This window comes from Mesocricetus auratus, unplaced genomic scaffold, assembly GCF_017639785.1.
Source record: "Mesocricetus auratus isolate SY011 unplaced genomic scaffold, BCM_Maur_2.0 Super-Scaffold_6730, whole genome shotgun sequence".
In the NCBI taxonomy this organism is placed as follows: domain Eukaryota; kingdom Metazoa; phylum Chordata; class Mammalia; order Rodentia; family Cricetidae; genus Mesocricetus; species Mesocricetus auratus.
Window position 1 is genome coordinate 41,836 of NW_024429184.1, and position 15,285 is coordinate 57,120.

The following is a 15,285-nucleotide window of genomic DNA, read 5'->3' on the forward strand; positions in this document are numbered from 1 at the left end:
GCTCAGGATGGAGTGAGTAAGGGGTGACTACAGCTCTCTCCTTGTCTACTAGTATTTGATGGATGAGCTGGTAAATGATTGATTTGGGGATTAGTGCTTTTTTGTGTCATTTCTATTTTTGTTGTTTTTGGTGTGGCATATGAGTTACTCTGCATTTCAGATATTTATATTGCAAATCACAACAATAGCAAAATGACAGTTATGAAGTAGCAACAACATAGTTATTTTGGTTGGGGGGTCACTATAACTTGAAGAATTTTATTAAGGGTTGCAGGGTTAGGAAGGCTGAGAGTCATTGTTCTAGGAGATCATGAAGGAAATTACTAGAACATACTAGAGAGAGATCATGTTAGCTTACTACTAAGATGACTGGAATGAGAGATATTTAGAGAGAAACTACATGGTGTTTAGCAAGTGTGAAAGTTCAGGATTAATTTGTAATTTTCTCTCTCTTTACATAGAAAAATGTAGAGTTATTGTGATAAACACTATGATCAAAGCAGCTTGTGGAGGAAATGATTGTCGTCCATCATGAAGGGAAGCAGGGACAGGAAGTCAGTTTGAGAATCTGGAGTCAGGATCTAAAGCAGAGGCCATAGAGGAGCATTGCTTCCTGGTTTGTTCCCTGTAGATTGTGAGCCTGACTTCTATGACTCAGGACCACCTGCTCAGGTGGCACTTCCATAGTGAGTTGGGCCTTCCTGAATCATTTTCAAGAAAGAGACCCAGAGGGTTGTCTCCAGGCCAATTTAATAGGGGCATTTTCTGACTTGATGTTTCCTTTTTCCAAATAACTCTGACTTGTATCAAGTTGAAACTAAAACAAAAAATTAACCAGGACTTTTATTAATGAAGGTAAAACAAATAAATTCTGCAGGAGAAACAGAACAAAAATAAGCCGCGCTGCCAGTGCTCTGAGAGCTGATGCCGGTATCCCTGTGTACAGGATGGTGTAAGGTGATGTGTACACTGTAGACTTACATGAACGGATGCTGGATTAATGAGAGTTGGGGCTAGAAAGCACATACAGAACAAAGGTTTGATCCTTTGTGATCTAGGCCAGACTTGCTTGTATCTTTCTTGTCCTCTTCTTTCCTCATTATTCATACTTTTCTATATGTCTTTTCATGAATAGTTTTATGAATTTTGTTCAGAACTTTCCTCCTTGCAATATCTGTATCATAATTCATAAAACTATTCATGATAAGATTATATATGTATATATATATTTACATACATATGTTTACATCTGTCATTTTATAAATAAAAATGAATTGTGTTGGCAGTTCATATGGTTCAATTGAATGGTACTGATGTGACTGTTGACATTAATTCTTTTTTACCCAAAGCATAATTACTGGTTTTAAATCATAGAATTTAAAAATACTTTAGCCATGATAGTGAAAGTGAATCATGAAAAACTAGATGGTTAAAGATGTGCTTAAGAGCCTGGCGAGGCCTCCGTGCCTAATAGTGTAAAGATGCTCCGAGAGGAAGGTTATGTTCCTAGCATCCACATCAGGCAACTCACAACCACCTATGACCCCAGTTCCAGGAAATCTGACCCCTTTTCACTCCTCTACATGCACCTGCACACACTCAGTGGTCTCACACACACACACACACACACACACACACACACACACACATGAATTAAAAAAACTGAAAACAGTAACAAAAGAAATACTAAAATTCAGGTTATTACATGTGCCTCTGTAGGTTATATGGCAATTCCTGGCTTTGTCTTTCATAATTCATTTGATAAACATCATTTTATGTTTGAGAATTGGTTTTCTGAAGAGAAAGGTCAGTTTTGATGTTGACGCTTTGATTTTATTTAGAGGCAAAGGAAATTTAAATAGTTTTTTTAATGACTACAGATAATGGACCTCCTTGAGATACATATGTAAAAAAGAATCCTATCTTTAAACATACTCTTTCAAAATCTAGTGTCAGACATTTATTTATTATAAAACAATGAAGTTTTATTGAGCAGAGATGCACCAATTGCTGTGACATTCATTGTTAAATAACTGTGTTGCTCAGCTTAATTGCATACAGTTTAATCTATCAAATAAGCAATAAAATTATAGCTAGATATATAAAAACATGAACATGGCTGGTCAAATGCTACTGACAAACCAAACAAGGATTGAAGAAGGGGCCCATTTGACTTAACACTCTGGAGATAAAGGGAAGACCCAGCAAACCCGCCATGATCTCTGTAATTACGAATCCTCTGTTAGGCTCATCCACAGATGAAAGACTAAGGATCTTAACAAATTTCCTAGGGCCATCTGGACTCCGATTATGCTCAAGAAATTAGAAACGGTTGTTCTCTGACTGCTTTAACAGACTAGGAATCCAAGTACAGCAAGGCACAGAGTCTTCTGCCTACTGGCCAAGCCAAGTCTCTGCATGTTTTTGTGCTTGGTATATACATGTTATGTACTTATGTTTATCATGTATAATTTGCAGCTAGTAGCTGGAGATATAGGGCACAAACCTCATTATTGTCATTTTTAAAAATAGAAAAATTGAGATTGGAGAGACAGCATAGTGCTTAAGACCAATTGATATTCTTGAAGAGGACCCAAGTTCAGTGTCCAGCATACATGTGGTAGCTCACAACATCTCTAATTCCAGTTCAGAAGATCTGACACCTTGTTCTGATCTCCTCAGGCATCAGTCATACATGAGGTGAACAGGCATCCATGTAGCCAAAACACCTACACATATAAAATAAATTAAAAATTCATAAATAGACAAATTAGGGGTTGGAGAGATATGTCAGCATATGCCAGCAGAGGACCTGGATTTAATTCCCAGTACCCACATGGTGACTCACAACCACCTGAAAATCCTGTACCAGAAGATCCAACTAAAATCCACATTTAAATATTAATCTCATATCTCTTTAGAAAAGTTCAAAATATATAAGTAAAAGACTTGGTTATTATTCTTTTAGTATTTGAGTTACATTCTTTCCTTTTGTTCATTGAGCACTGAGGATTGAACCCAGGGTGTCAGGGTTGCTAGCTCAGTATTTACCACCAGAGAGCTAAACCACTATCTCTGAAGTTATATTCCTCTACTGAAGTTATTTTACATAGTCTGAATTCATCCATAGAGACCTGTTATTGGTCCTTTTGTACTAGACAATCTAGCTTGCTTATATGACTTTACAAGATTTTTTTCTGTTCCAATTTCTTCCACTTCTTCCTGAATGCAAATGAAATGTAAATGTTTTTATAGTATTGTACTAGTTGAGGTTCTCTAGAGGAAGAAAACTCACAGAATATATATGCATATTCTCTAAAGTGTGTATATTCTGTATATATATTCTATATTCTCTCTATTTATAACTCCCATATAATGAATAAATCCCATATACTTGATTTATTAGAATGGTTTACAGGCTGCAGTCCAGTTAGTACAGAAAAGGCCATCTATGATCACGAAGTCAAAGAATCCACCAATGGAGTTCATGAGGCTGAATGTCTCAGCCGGCCTTCAGTATATGCTGGAATCCTGAAGAAGTAGGCTGTAATTCCAGTGAAGAGATGGATTTGCCTGTGAGAGTAAGAGCAAGCAGGCAGAGAGAAACTTCCTCCCTCCATGTGCTTTATATAGGCTGCCAGCAGAAGGGGCGGCCCAGGTGGAAGCTGGATCCTCCCACCTCGAAAGGACAGGATTACAAGGTGGTCTTCCAGTGTCAAATGATTCAATTAAGAACAAATCCCTCTCGTAAAAAGCCAAAAAAAAAAAGAACAAATCCCTCACAATTGTGTGGAGCTGGGTTTTTAATTTCAGATGTAGTCAATTGACAACCAAGACTAGTCATCACAAGTCCATCCCTTGTCAACTTGAGAAACAATCTATTTCCTTGTGTCATGCTTAATTTCCAAATACAAATAATAGCCAGGTCATAATTACACCTACATAACTATCCCATTTGCAACTATAAAAGCATATATTTGACAGGGTCATAATTGTACATATCATGATAGAACTATCCCCTTGTACAACCACAAATCCATTATAAGATATAGGATAGGTGGTAATATCCTTTGAGGGGCATTCTTTTGGTATCTTAAAACGTGAAATGATAACCACTTATATTCAACTATATATTTTTGTTATATTACATAACAAAGAAATTGAGGAAAGAAAACACAAATGTCTGTACAAACACATTCTTAACAAAATGACAGAAATACTCATGTCTACTACAATCCTTGTTAACACAACTGGTAATGTGACCTTAGATAGGATTTATAAGTTCCTTCCTATACTCTCCTTTGGTATTTCCTCCACTCTCAGCAAGCACCTCAACAGGTCTTGACTCTTACTGGAGCAATGACCCATGTCCTAATTTCTCAATGGTGTGTGTCCTTTGTCATCCTACCTGGATTAAGAAGTTGTATTTCCCATCAACTTCAATCACAGTACATGGTAGGACAAAGAGACACCCAACAGGATCTCCTGTACTCCAGATATAATCCTTCTTTTTTATTTTTTTAATTTTAAATAGCTTGTTTTACATGTCAATCCCAGTTCCCTCTCCCTCCCCTCCTCCCACACACCCCCACCATCCCCCCCAGCCTCCCACCCTATCGCCATTTCCTTCCACATAGGGGATATCTAAAGTCTGTCATTTCACTCAGGGCAGGGTCCAGGCACTCCCCTAAGAGTCCAGGCTGAGAGAATATCCCTCTTTGTGTTATGGACACACAATGTCTGTTTGTATGCCAGGGATAAACACTGATCCACTGCCCAGGGCCCCATAGGTTGCCCAGGCCTCCAAACTGACACTCACATTCGGGGGTCTGGATCAGTCCCATTCTGGCCTCCCAGCTGTCAGTCTGGGGTCCAAGAGCTCTCCCCTGTTCAGATCAGCTGTCTCTACTGGTTTTGCCAGCCCATTCTTTGCCAATTTGCTCATCACTCCTCTCTCTCTGTCACTGGGTTCCTTGGGTTCAGTTCAGTGTTTAACTGTGGGTGTTTGCCTCTGCTTCCATCAGTCACTGGATGAAGGCTCCAGGATGGTTATAGACACCAAGTTCATTATCAGGAATGGGCATTCGAGGAGGTCTCTCCACTATTGCTTAGCTTGCTAGTTGGTGTCATTCCTTTAGATCACTAGAGGTCACACTGGTGCCTAATCTGTCTTCTAACCTATGATTCCTTCTTCCCCCTATTCTACCCCCCCACTCAACCTTCCTGTTCCCCTGTGACCTACTCTCTCTTCCTCTTATCCCCCTCTCTTCTTCCCAGATTCCACTCCCCCCCCACCCCTCACCATGTTCCCCATCTGTTCAGAAGATCTTGCCTCATTCCTCTTCTCTGGCTTACCATGCATATCTCTTAGGTTCTTTCCTGTTTCCCAGACTCTCTGTCAGTGGAAGTGCAGACTGGCACTATCCTGATCCATGTCTAAAATCCATATATGAGTGAGTACATACCATGTTTCTCTTTTTGTGACTCGGTTACCTCACTCAGGATGGTTTCTTCTAGTGCCATCCATTTACCTGCGAATTTCAAGATTCAATTTTTTTCTGCTGAGTAATACTCCATTGTGTAAATGTACCACGTTTTCTCTATCCACTCTTCAGTTGAAGGGCATCTACGTTGCTTCCAGGTTCTGGCTATTACAAATAATGCTGCCATGAACAGAGCAGATGCCCTTGTTGTATGAATTTGCCTCCTTTGGATATATGCCTAAGAGTGGAATTGCTGGGTCTTGTGGTAGATTGATTCCCATTTTCCTGAGGAATCTCCATACTGATTTCCAAAGTGGCTGTATGAGTTGGCACTCCCACCAGCAGTGGAGGAGTGTTCCCCTCTCTCCACATCATCTCCAGCATAAATCGTATTCAGTGTTTTTGATTTTAGCCATTCTGACAGAAGTAAGATGGTATCTCAAAGTTGTTTTGATTTACATTTCCCTGATGGCTAAGGATGTTGATCACTTTCTTAATTGTCTCTTGGCCATTTTAGCCTCCTCTATTGAGAATTCTCTATTTAGTTCTGTACCCCAACTTTTAATTGGATCCTTTGGTGTTTTGGAGACTAGCTTCTTGAGTTCTTTGTAAATTTTGGAGATTAGGCCTCTATCAGATGTGGGGTTAGTGAATATCTTTTCCCATTCTGTGGACTGTCTTTTTGTCTTGTTGACTTTGTTCTTTGCCTTACAGACGCTTCTTAGTTTCAGGAGGTCCCATTTGTTAATTGTCGATCTCAGTGTCTGTGCCACTGGTGTTATGTTCAGGAAGTGGTCTCCTGTACCAACTCATTGAAGAGTATCTCCTACTTTCTCTTCTAAGTGTTTCAGTGTGGTTGGATTTATGTTGAGATCTTTGATCCATTTGGACTTAAGTTTTGTACAAGGTGATAAACATGGATCTATCTGCAGTCTTCTGCATACCAATACCCAGTTATGCCAGCACGATTTGTTGAAGATGCTTTCTTTTTTCCATTGTATAGTTTTAGCTTCTTTGTCAAAAATCAAGTGTTCATAGGTGTGTGGTTTAAAATCTGGGTTTTCAATTCAGTTCCATTTGTCTACCTGCCTATTTTTGTGTCAATACCAAGCTGTTTTCAGGACTATAGCTCTATAATAGAGCTTGAAGTCAGGTATGGTGATGCCTCCTGAAGTTCCTTTATTGTATAGGGTTGTTTTGGCTATCCTGGGCCTTTTGTTTTTCCATATAAAGTTGATTATTGTTCTTTCAAGGTCTGTGAAGAATTGTGACAGAATTTTGATAGGGATTGCATTGAATCTGTAGACTGCTTTTGGCAAGATTGCCATTTTTATTATGTTGATCCTACCAATCTAAGAGCATGGGAGATCTTTCCATTTTCTGGTATCCTCTTTGATTTCTTTCTTTAAAGAATCAAAGTTCTTGATATACAGGTCTTTCACTTCTGTGGTTAACATTATCCCCAGTATTTGATGCTGTTTATAGCTATTGTAAAGGGTGATGTTTCTCTGATTTCTTTCTCAGCCACTTCATCATCCGTATATAATAGGGCCACTGATTTTTTTGAGTTTACCTTGTATCCTGCCACTTTGCTGAGATGTTTATCAGCTCTAGGAGTTCTCTTGCAGAGTTTTTCAGGTCATTTATGTAAACTATCATATCATCTGCAAATAGTGAAAGCTTGACTTCTTTTCCTATTTGTATCCCCTTGATCTCCTTTTGTTGTCTTATTGCTGTAGCTAGAACTTCAAGTACAATATTGAAGAGATATGGAGAGAGTGGACATCCTTGTCTTGTTCCTGATTTTAGAGGAGTTGTGTTGAGTTTCTCTCCATTTAGTTTGATGTTAGCTGTTGGTTTACTGTATATTGCTTTTATTATGTTCAGGTATTCCCTGTTATCCCTGATCTCTCTAAAACCTTTACCATGAAGGGGTGCTGGATTTTGTCAAAGGCTTTTTCAGCATCTAGTGAGATGACCATGTGGTTGTTCTTTTGCAGTTTGTTTATATGGTGGATTACATTGATAGATTTTCTAATGTTGAACCATCCCTGCATTCCTGGGATGAAGCCTACTTGATCATGGTGGATGATTTTTCTGATGTTTTCTTGAATCCGGTTTGCTAGTATTTTATTGAGTATTTTTGCATCGATGTTCATGAGGGAAATTGGTTTATAGTTCTCTTTCTTACTCATGTCTTGTGTGGCTTGGGTATCAAGGTAATTGTATCCCCATAAAAAGAGTTTGGCAGTAAGCCTCCTGCTTCTATTGTGTGGAATACTTTGTGGAGTATTGGAATTAGCTCTTCTTTGAATTTCTGGTAGAATTCTGCACTGAAGCCATCTGGGCCTGGGCTTTTTTTGGTTGGGAGACTTTTGATGACTGCTTCTATTTCATTAAGGGTTACAGGTCTGTTTAGATTGTTTATCTGTTCTTGATTTAGTTTTGGCAAGTGATATCTATCCAGGAAATTGTCCATTTCCTTTAAATTTTTGAATTTTGTGGAGTACAGATTTTCAAAGTATGCCCTTATGATTCCCTGGATTTCCACAGTGTCCATTGTTATGTCTGCCTTTTCATTTCTGATTTTGTTAACTAGCATGCTCTCTCTGTGTCTTTTGGTTAGTTTGGACAGAGGTTTGTCTATTTTGTTGATTTTCTCAAAGAGCCAACTCTTTGTTTCATTGATTCTTCTCAATGTTTTCCTGGTTTCTACTTGATTGATTTCAGCCCTCAATTTGATTATTTCCTGGCATCTGCTCCTCCTGGGTGAGTTTGTTTCTTTTTGTTCTAGAACATTCAGCTGTGGTATTAATTCTCTAGTATGACTGTTCTCCAGTTTCTTCATGTGGGCACTTAGTGCTATGAACTTTCCTTTCAGCACTGCTTTCAAAGTGTCCCATAAGTTTGGGTATGTTGTGTCTTCATTCTCATTCAATTCCAGGAAGTCTTTAATTTCTTTTTTATTTATTCCTTTACCCAGGGATGGTGCAATTGTGCATTGTTCAATTTCCATGAGTTTGTAGGGGTTCTGCAATTTGTGTTATTGTTGTATTCTGATTTTAAAGCATGGTGGTCTGATAAGATATAGGGGTTATTCCATTTTTTGTATCTGTGGAGATTTGCTGTGTTTCCTATTATGTGGTCAATTTTAGAGAAGGTTCCATGTGTTGCTGAGAAGAAGGTATATCCCTTTGTTTTTGGGTGGAATGTTCTATAGATGTCTGTTAAACATTGGGTCATAACTTCTATTAGTTCTTTTGTTTCTTTGTTAAGTTTCTGTCCGGAGATCCTGTCTATCAGTGAGAGTGGAGTATTGAAGTCTCCTACTATTAGTGTGTGAGATTTTATGTGAGATTTGAGCTTTAGTAATGTTTCTTTCACTAACGTAGGTGCCTTTGTATTTGGGGCATAGATGTTCAAAATTGAGACTTCATCTTGATGGACTTTTCTTTTGATGAATATGAAATATCTTTCATCATCTCTTTTGATTGATTTTAACTTGAAGTCTAGTTTGTTAGATATTAGGATTGCTACACCTGCTTGTTTCTTGGGTCCGTTTGATTGGAAAATCTTTTCCCAACCCTTTACTCTGAGGTAATATCTGACTTTGATGTTGAGATGTGTTTCTTGTATGCAGCAGAAGGATAGGTTCTGTCTTCATATCCATTCTGCTAGTCTGTGTCTTTTTATATGCAAGTTGAGACCGTTGACATTGGGGGATATTAATGACCATTGATTGATGATTCTTGTTTGGGCTTGATTTATTGGTAGTGGATTTATTTTGTGTAGGTTCTCCTCCATTTTTCTTTTCCTGTTTGGTAAAGTGGGATTATCTATTGCCTGTGTCTTTATGAGTGTAGTTGGTGTTGGGCAGGGGATGGGGAGTGGCCCCAGGAGACCCAAGCTCACCTGAAGCTAGGATCTCTGACATAATCCTTCTTACTTCCATTGTGGAGAAGTAATCACATTCCCCTTGGTAATCTATTTCAATCACCCCCTTTAACACTGTTATTGGTTTCTTAGCCTCTTGCCCAAGGGCACAAGAAGCCCAAGGTGGCCTGGGTGACGTCAGAGTTTGTAGTTCAATGGAAGGATTCTTGTGGATCCTGGTAGGAGTGTTCCCCCCCATTGGAGCAAAAACTAAGACAGCAGAACTTAAGGTCATGGAAACAGGAAGCAAACGTTCCTAGTGGGTCACTAGGGATGATAGTGAGTGGAACTACTCCCTTTCCATCCCTTGATTCATGGACCTGTGGATTCTGGCAATGGAGAAATGGTACCATATATTGGCTGCTGATTCAAAGCATATACTGCCTTATGGAAAGCCCTGCACTAGCTGTCCAGGCTGCTGCCACATAAATGGTGTGGAGACTGTGTCTTCAAAGGTCATTTAAACTTTCTATCAAGCTAACTGCTTGAAGATGGTGTGGAATATGGTAAGACCAGTAGATGCCATGGTTGTGGGTCAACTGTTGCAGTTTTCTGGCTATGAATAGAGTTCTTTGGTCAGAAGCAGTACTGGGTGGAGTACCATGACAGTAAATAAGTCTACAGATGGTGGTTTTGGCAGAAGCATTATATGCAGGAAAGGAAAATCCATTACCAGAATGACTATCAACTCCAGTAAGGGCAAGTTATTATCCTGTCATCAGAGATGGTGGCCCAATGTAGTCAACTTGCCACTAGGTGATTGGCTGGTCACCCAAGGAAATATTGCCATATGTGTAGCTCAGAATTGGTCTTGACTTTTGGCAGATGTGGCACTCAGCACCATCTCTAACCAGGTCAGCCTCAGTGAGTGGAAGTTCACATTTTTGAGCCCCATGCACAATTTCCATCTCTGTCACCATGGCTACTTTGCTCATGGGTCTATCAGGCAATGACCGGAATAGCTGGGGATTTCCACAGAATGCATAATTCTATCTCCTTGATTATTGAACTCCTCAACTGATATGACCTTTTAATGAACATTTAGATGAGACACAAGTATGTTTACATCCTTTGCCCATTTGGAGAAATCTATCCACATTTTTCTTCCTAAGATTTTTCTCTCACCAATTTTCCAATCATGTTCTTTCTTACTTCCTGACCATCTAGCCACTCCACTGGCTACAGACATGAGTCAGTGAACAATTGCACATCTGGACATGTCTCCTTCAAAACAAACAATAATAGCATGCATTTTGTCTGAAGTTCTGCCTATTATGAAGATTTTCTTTCACAAGTATCTCTCAGGGTTATCCTAGAAAGGGGTTGTAATGATGCAAATTCCCACTTCTGGATGATGCCTTATAATGTACAGAATCATCAGTAAACCAGGCCCCAGTCCTCCATATGGAACTCCTGAAGAGGGTGTAGGTACATGTTTGGCACCAGACACTATTGTAACAGAAGAATAAACCATTGGCATTTGGGAAACTTCTTCATGTAATTTTCTTGTGCCTTCAGGAAGAGCTTGTGACAGAGCTCATATATACCACTTCCACTTGATAACAGATTGCTGCTGTGCATGTCATACTTTAGGAGTTAGTGGGTCTGATAACAACCTGTTCATGATGGGCAGGACAGGTCTCATTGGTAACTTGGTGTTTTTTTCATCAAATGTTCAGTTTCCACTAAGACTAATAGCAGGCCAAGCGCTATCTCTCAAAGGGAGAATACTTGTCTAGAGATGATGGTAGACTTTGCTCCATATCCCAAAGGTCTCTTCTGTAATTCACCTATAGGAGCTTGACAAAGTCTCCAAACAGCATCCCTATCTGCTACTGACACCTCAAATACCATATGGTCTGCTGGATCATATGGTCCAACTGGTAGAACAGCCTGAACAGCTGCCTGGACCTGTGGAAGAGCCTTCTCCTGTTTTAGGCCCTACAGAAAGATACAAGCATTTGAGTCAATTGGTGCATGGGTTAGAGAAACACACCCAAGTGAGGAATGTGCTGTGTCCAGAATCCAAATAGGCCCACTGAATATTGTGCTTCTTTCCTGGTGCCAAGGGGTTGGGTACAGTAATTTATCCTTCATCTTAGAAGGAATATCTCTGCATGCCCCACTCATGGGATTCCTAAGAAATTCACTGAGGTAGAAGGTCTTTGATTTTTGTTTGGATTTATTTTCCATTTTGTGATATGCATACATGTTACCAATGAGTTCAAAGTTGTTGCTACCTCCTGGACACTTAGTCCAGTCAGCATAATTCCATCAATACAGTGCAGCAGTGTGATACTCTGTGCAAGACAGAGATGATAAAGAACCCTTCTAAGTAAGTTATGACACAGGACAGGATTGTTCATATATCCCTGAAGCAAAACTGTTCTCCTTGCCTACTGAAAGCAAATTATTTCTGGGGGTACAGGAACTGAGAAAAAGGCATTTTATAAATCAATACATGCATACTATGTAACAGGAGATGGGTTGATTTGCTCAGGTGAGGACACTAAATGTGGTACAGCTGCTGTAATTGTAGTTACTACCTGATTGAGTTTTTGATAGTCAATCATTGTTCTCCATTATACATCTGCTTCTGCACTGACCACATAGGAGACTAAAAGGGAGATGTGGTAGGAACCACCACCTCTGTAAATTTCAAGTCCTTGATATTAGCACTAATTTCTGCAGTTCTTTCAGGGATATGATACTGTTTTGTCTCACTATTTTCTTTAGCAGAGGCAACTCTAAAGACTTCCATTTAGCATTTTCAGCCATAATAACCCTTACTTGTGGAATAATGGTTTAAATAGCAAAGATGGGTTACATTTATTTATGTTGCATTTATCTAATGATGTAAGGATATGTGTTTAATTATATGAAGTTGGGTTGTAACTGTGTTACCTTGAATACCTAAGGTACCTGATTGCTGGAATAAAGAGCCTAACAGCCAATACCTAGGCAGAGACAGGATAGGTAGGGCTGGTAGGCAGAGAGAATAAATGGGAGGAGAAACCTAGGCTCAAAAAGAAGAGCAAAATAGAAGGATATAGAGGTAGGGGCCAGGACCCATTCATGCAGTCACCCAGACATCCAAACACCCAGACACCTAAGTCACCCAGACACCGAGCCGGCCATAGAGTAAGAAGGAAAGAAAGATATATAGAATTAGGTCAATTGAAAGTCAGAAGCAAAACACTGAAAAAGAGAAACAGGATGATTTAAATTAGAAAATATGACTGAAAATAAGCTACATTAAGGCTGGACATTTGAAAGCCTCTGTGTCTTTATTTGGGAGCAGGGTTGACCCCACATTCCCCTGATGAGAAAGCCAACTACATGCTCCACAAGTCAGGGAATAAATGTAAGAATCCTGTCAATTTCAAAGCATATTTATCCCAATTACACATTCTAAAACTGGGGAAATACAGGATAAGTTTGGGTACCTATGGGACCTACAGTAATTCTGATATGAGATAACACTCCATAAACTCCTACTTAAAACTGGAGGACCACAATCTTTCTTGGGACCCCTGAGAATCAGCATCAATTCAGAACCAGTATCTAACAGACCCCAGGAAGTCTGAATGTTTTTTTTCCCCAGTAAACAGATACCCATTGTAAAAGGCCATAGGTCCCTCTGGGAAAGAACTGGAGAAAGGCTAACTGTAAACCTGTTAGGTGTCTTCTCAGGATCCTTCCTTAGGGGAACCAAGCCACTCTTTCTTTCAAGGGTGCTGGATCTGCAATCTGGCTCAAGTCTTGAAATTGACTCACTGGCCCATATTGCCTTTGCCATGATCCAATGCAGCCTTCCTTTCATTTGCTTGAGAATTTTATGTTTATACAGACCAAACAGAAATATAGTCAGCTACTTATCTATGTCATGCCTGGAAATACAAAGATTGACTAGCAAGTACCAAAGATCCATATGAATCATGCCACCATAAAATTCTCCTTGCCTGTGCTGACCATTACAGACTGGGCTATTATGAACATTGCTTTGTCTATTGTGGTGTTTGAAGGAAAATGGCCCCAAAATGGAGTGGTAATATTAGGAGGTGTGGCTTTACTGAAATAGGAGTTGTTGGAGGAAATGTGTAAGTGTGGGGATGGGCTTTGAGTTCTTTTTCTCAAGCAACAGTGTGACATCCAGTCACCTTCCTGTTGCCTGCAAGTTGTAGAATTCTCACCTTCAGCACCACATCTGCCTGCATGATGCCATGCTCCCCCTTCATGATGATAATGAAATGAAACACTAAAATTGTAAGTGAGCCAGTGTCATTTAAATGTTTTCTTTATAAGAGTTGGTGTGGTCATGGTGTGTCTTACAGTACTAGAAACCATAAGTAAGACATCTATGCTACCCATTATGATAACACTGCCTTTGATGATTCAGTGCTGCCTCTGAGGTCAATTAAATGCATTGCATTACTTCATCACTGACCAATTCCACCTTCAACCTTAATTCCTGGCACAAGGAAAACTGCAACAAAGAGCTTAAGGACAGACAGGATGGAGGATGTGACCTGCATTTGGACGAGGTATGCAAAGCCTTGGCTGTTTGGGTGCTCAGTGAAATCAGGTATCCAAAGTGAGTAGCTGACACAGTCTCTGCCACAGATTCCCAGCACAAGGAGAGAAGGCCTCACCCAAGAGCTCCTGTGAAGCCAATCATTTGCGGACACCAGTGCAGCTCCAAGCAACTCTCCCAAGAGACACAGTAAACTTTAATTTTTAATTGGAATATGACTACAGAAAGGCCATTTGTATTATATGTCTGTAGAGAAAAGCAGAAACAAACATTTGGGAAGATTTATGAAATGTTATCCTGTTGGAGATTTGATATACTAATACAGTAATTTAATCTTTTTCCTGAATGATTTTGTCTGCATGATTTTTTCTTTTTTTCCAGATGTCTCATTTATCCAGTGGTCTTCAGATTTCTTAGCTGGATGCCTTCATTATCCTGAAAAGACAAAAACAAAACCCTACCTCAACCCTAAATTTGGGAAAGTTCCCTTATGGCAAGCAATATCTGAAAAAATGAAAAGCATTTCTTAGTTTTAAAGTTAGTTTAGATTAAATGGCCATACTCTTTGATTAGTTATCATCTTTTCTAAACAAGGTGTGTCTTTTGTTCAAACCCTAATCTCTATCGATTTTGTGGTATATGTCACTTTTCTTCTTCCCAAACCCCCTTCCCCAACATAACACACATCCTGGTTCCCATTCTGAGGTCAGCACATCTTTAAAATATACCAGCTGATTTAATTCTATAGGTTTTTTCTATTATCTAATTTCTCTCCACGACAGTCAATTCTTTCTCATTAACATTCAGAAAATTCAAAGTTAATAAAGCATTATGCAATCTATTTCTGCAGGTCTTTAAACCCCTTGTTGTTTATTTAGCATATCATTTTGAGTTCAATTTGATCATTCTATAACTGCTTGCCTTGTAGTATTGTGTGGTATACCTATAATATGTTTTATATTGTAATAAGCAAAAAACTGTTTCATTTACTAGAGACATATGCTAGGGTGTTGTCAGTCTTCATTTATACAAGTATTACTATGACTTCTAACATTGGTTGATTACAGAATAAGCCTTTTCAGAACTCAAAGTAGTTGCCCATTGAAATCCTGAATGGTATCAATGATGTAGTATACATATTTTAGTTTTCCAAATTCTAGAAAATAAAGCACATTCATCTTCCAGATTTCATTCCTTTTACATACCCTTTGGGTTACTTCCTGATGGTGTTGGAGTTTAGTTGTATAAAGAACAAGGAGACCATTTCCTCATAATTTACTTGACTTGTTGCCAAGGATAGAAAAAGCCTTTTTTTTCAAACCTTTGCTATGGACA

The 15,285-nt window shown here is 39.1% G+C and overlaps 1 long non-coding RNA gene across 2 annotated transcripts in view; it reads left to right on the plus strand.

Annotated features, from left to right (window-relative positions):
* LOC121138914 overlaps nt 1–14,730 on the plus strand; it is a 29,951-nt gene extending 15,221 nt beyond the window's left edge. For both annotated transcript variants that reach the window (XR_005875774.1, XR_005875773.1), the window contains 3 exons: nt 13,898–13,960; nt 14,040–14,139; nt 14,332–14,730. This is a non-coding gene — a long non-coding RNA (uncharacterized LOC121138914). The remainder of the gene's footprint in view (nt 1–13,897; nt 13,961–14,039; nt 14,140–14,331) is intronic.
* The last annotated feature ends 555 nt before the right edge of the window (nt 14,731–15,285 follow it).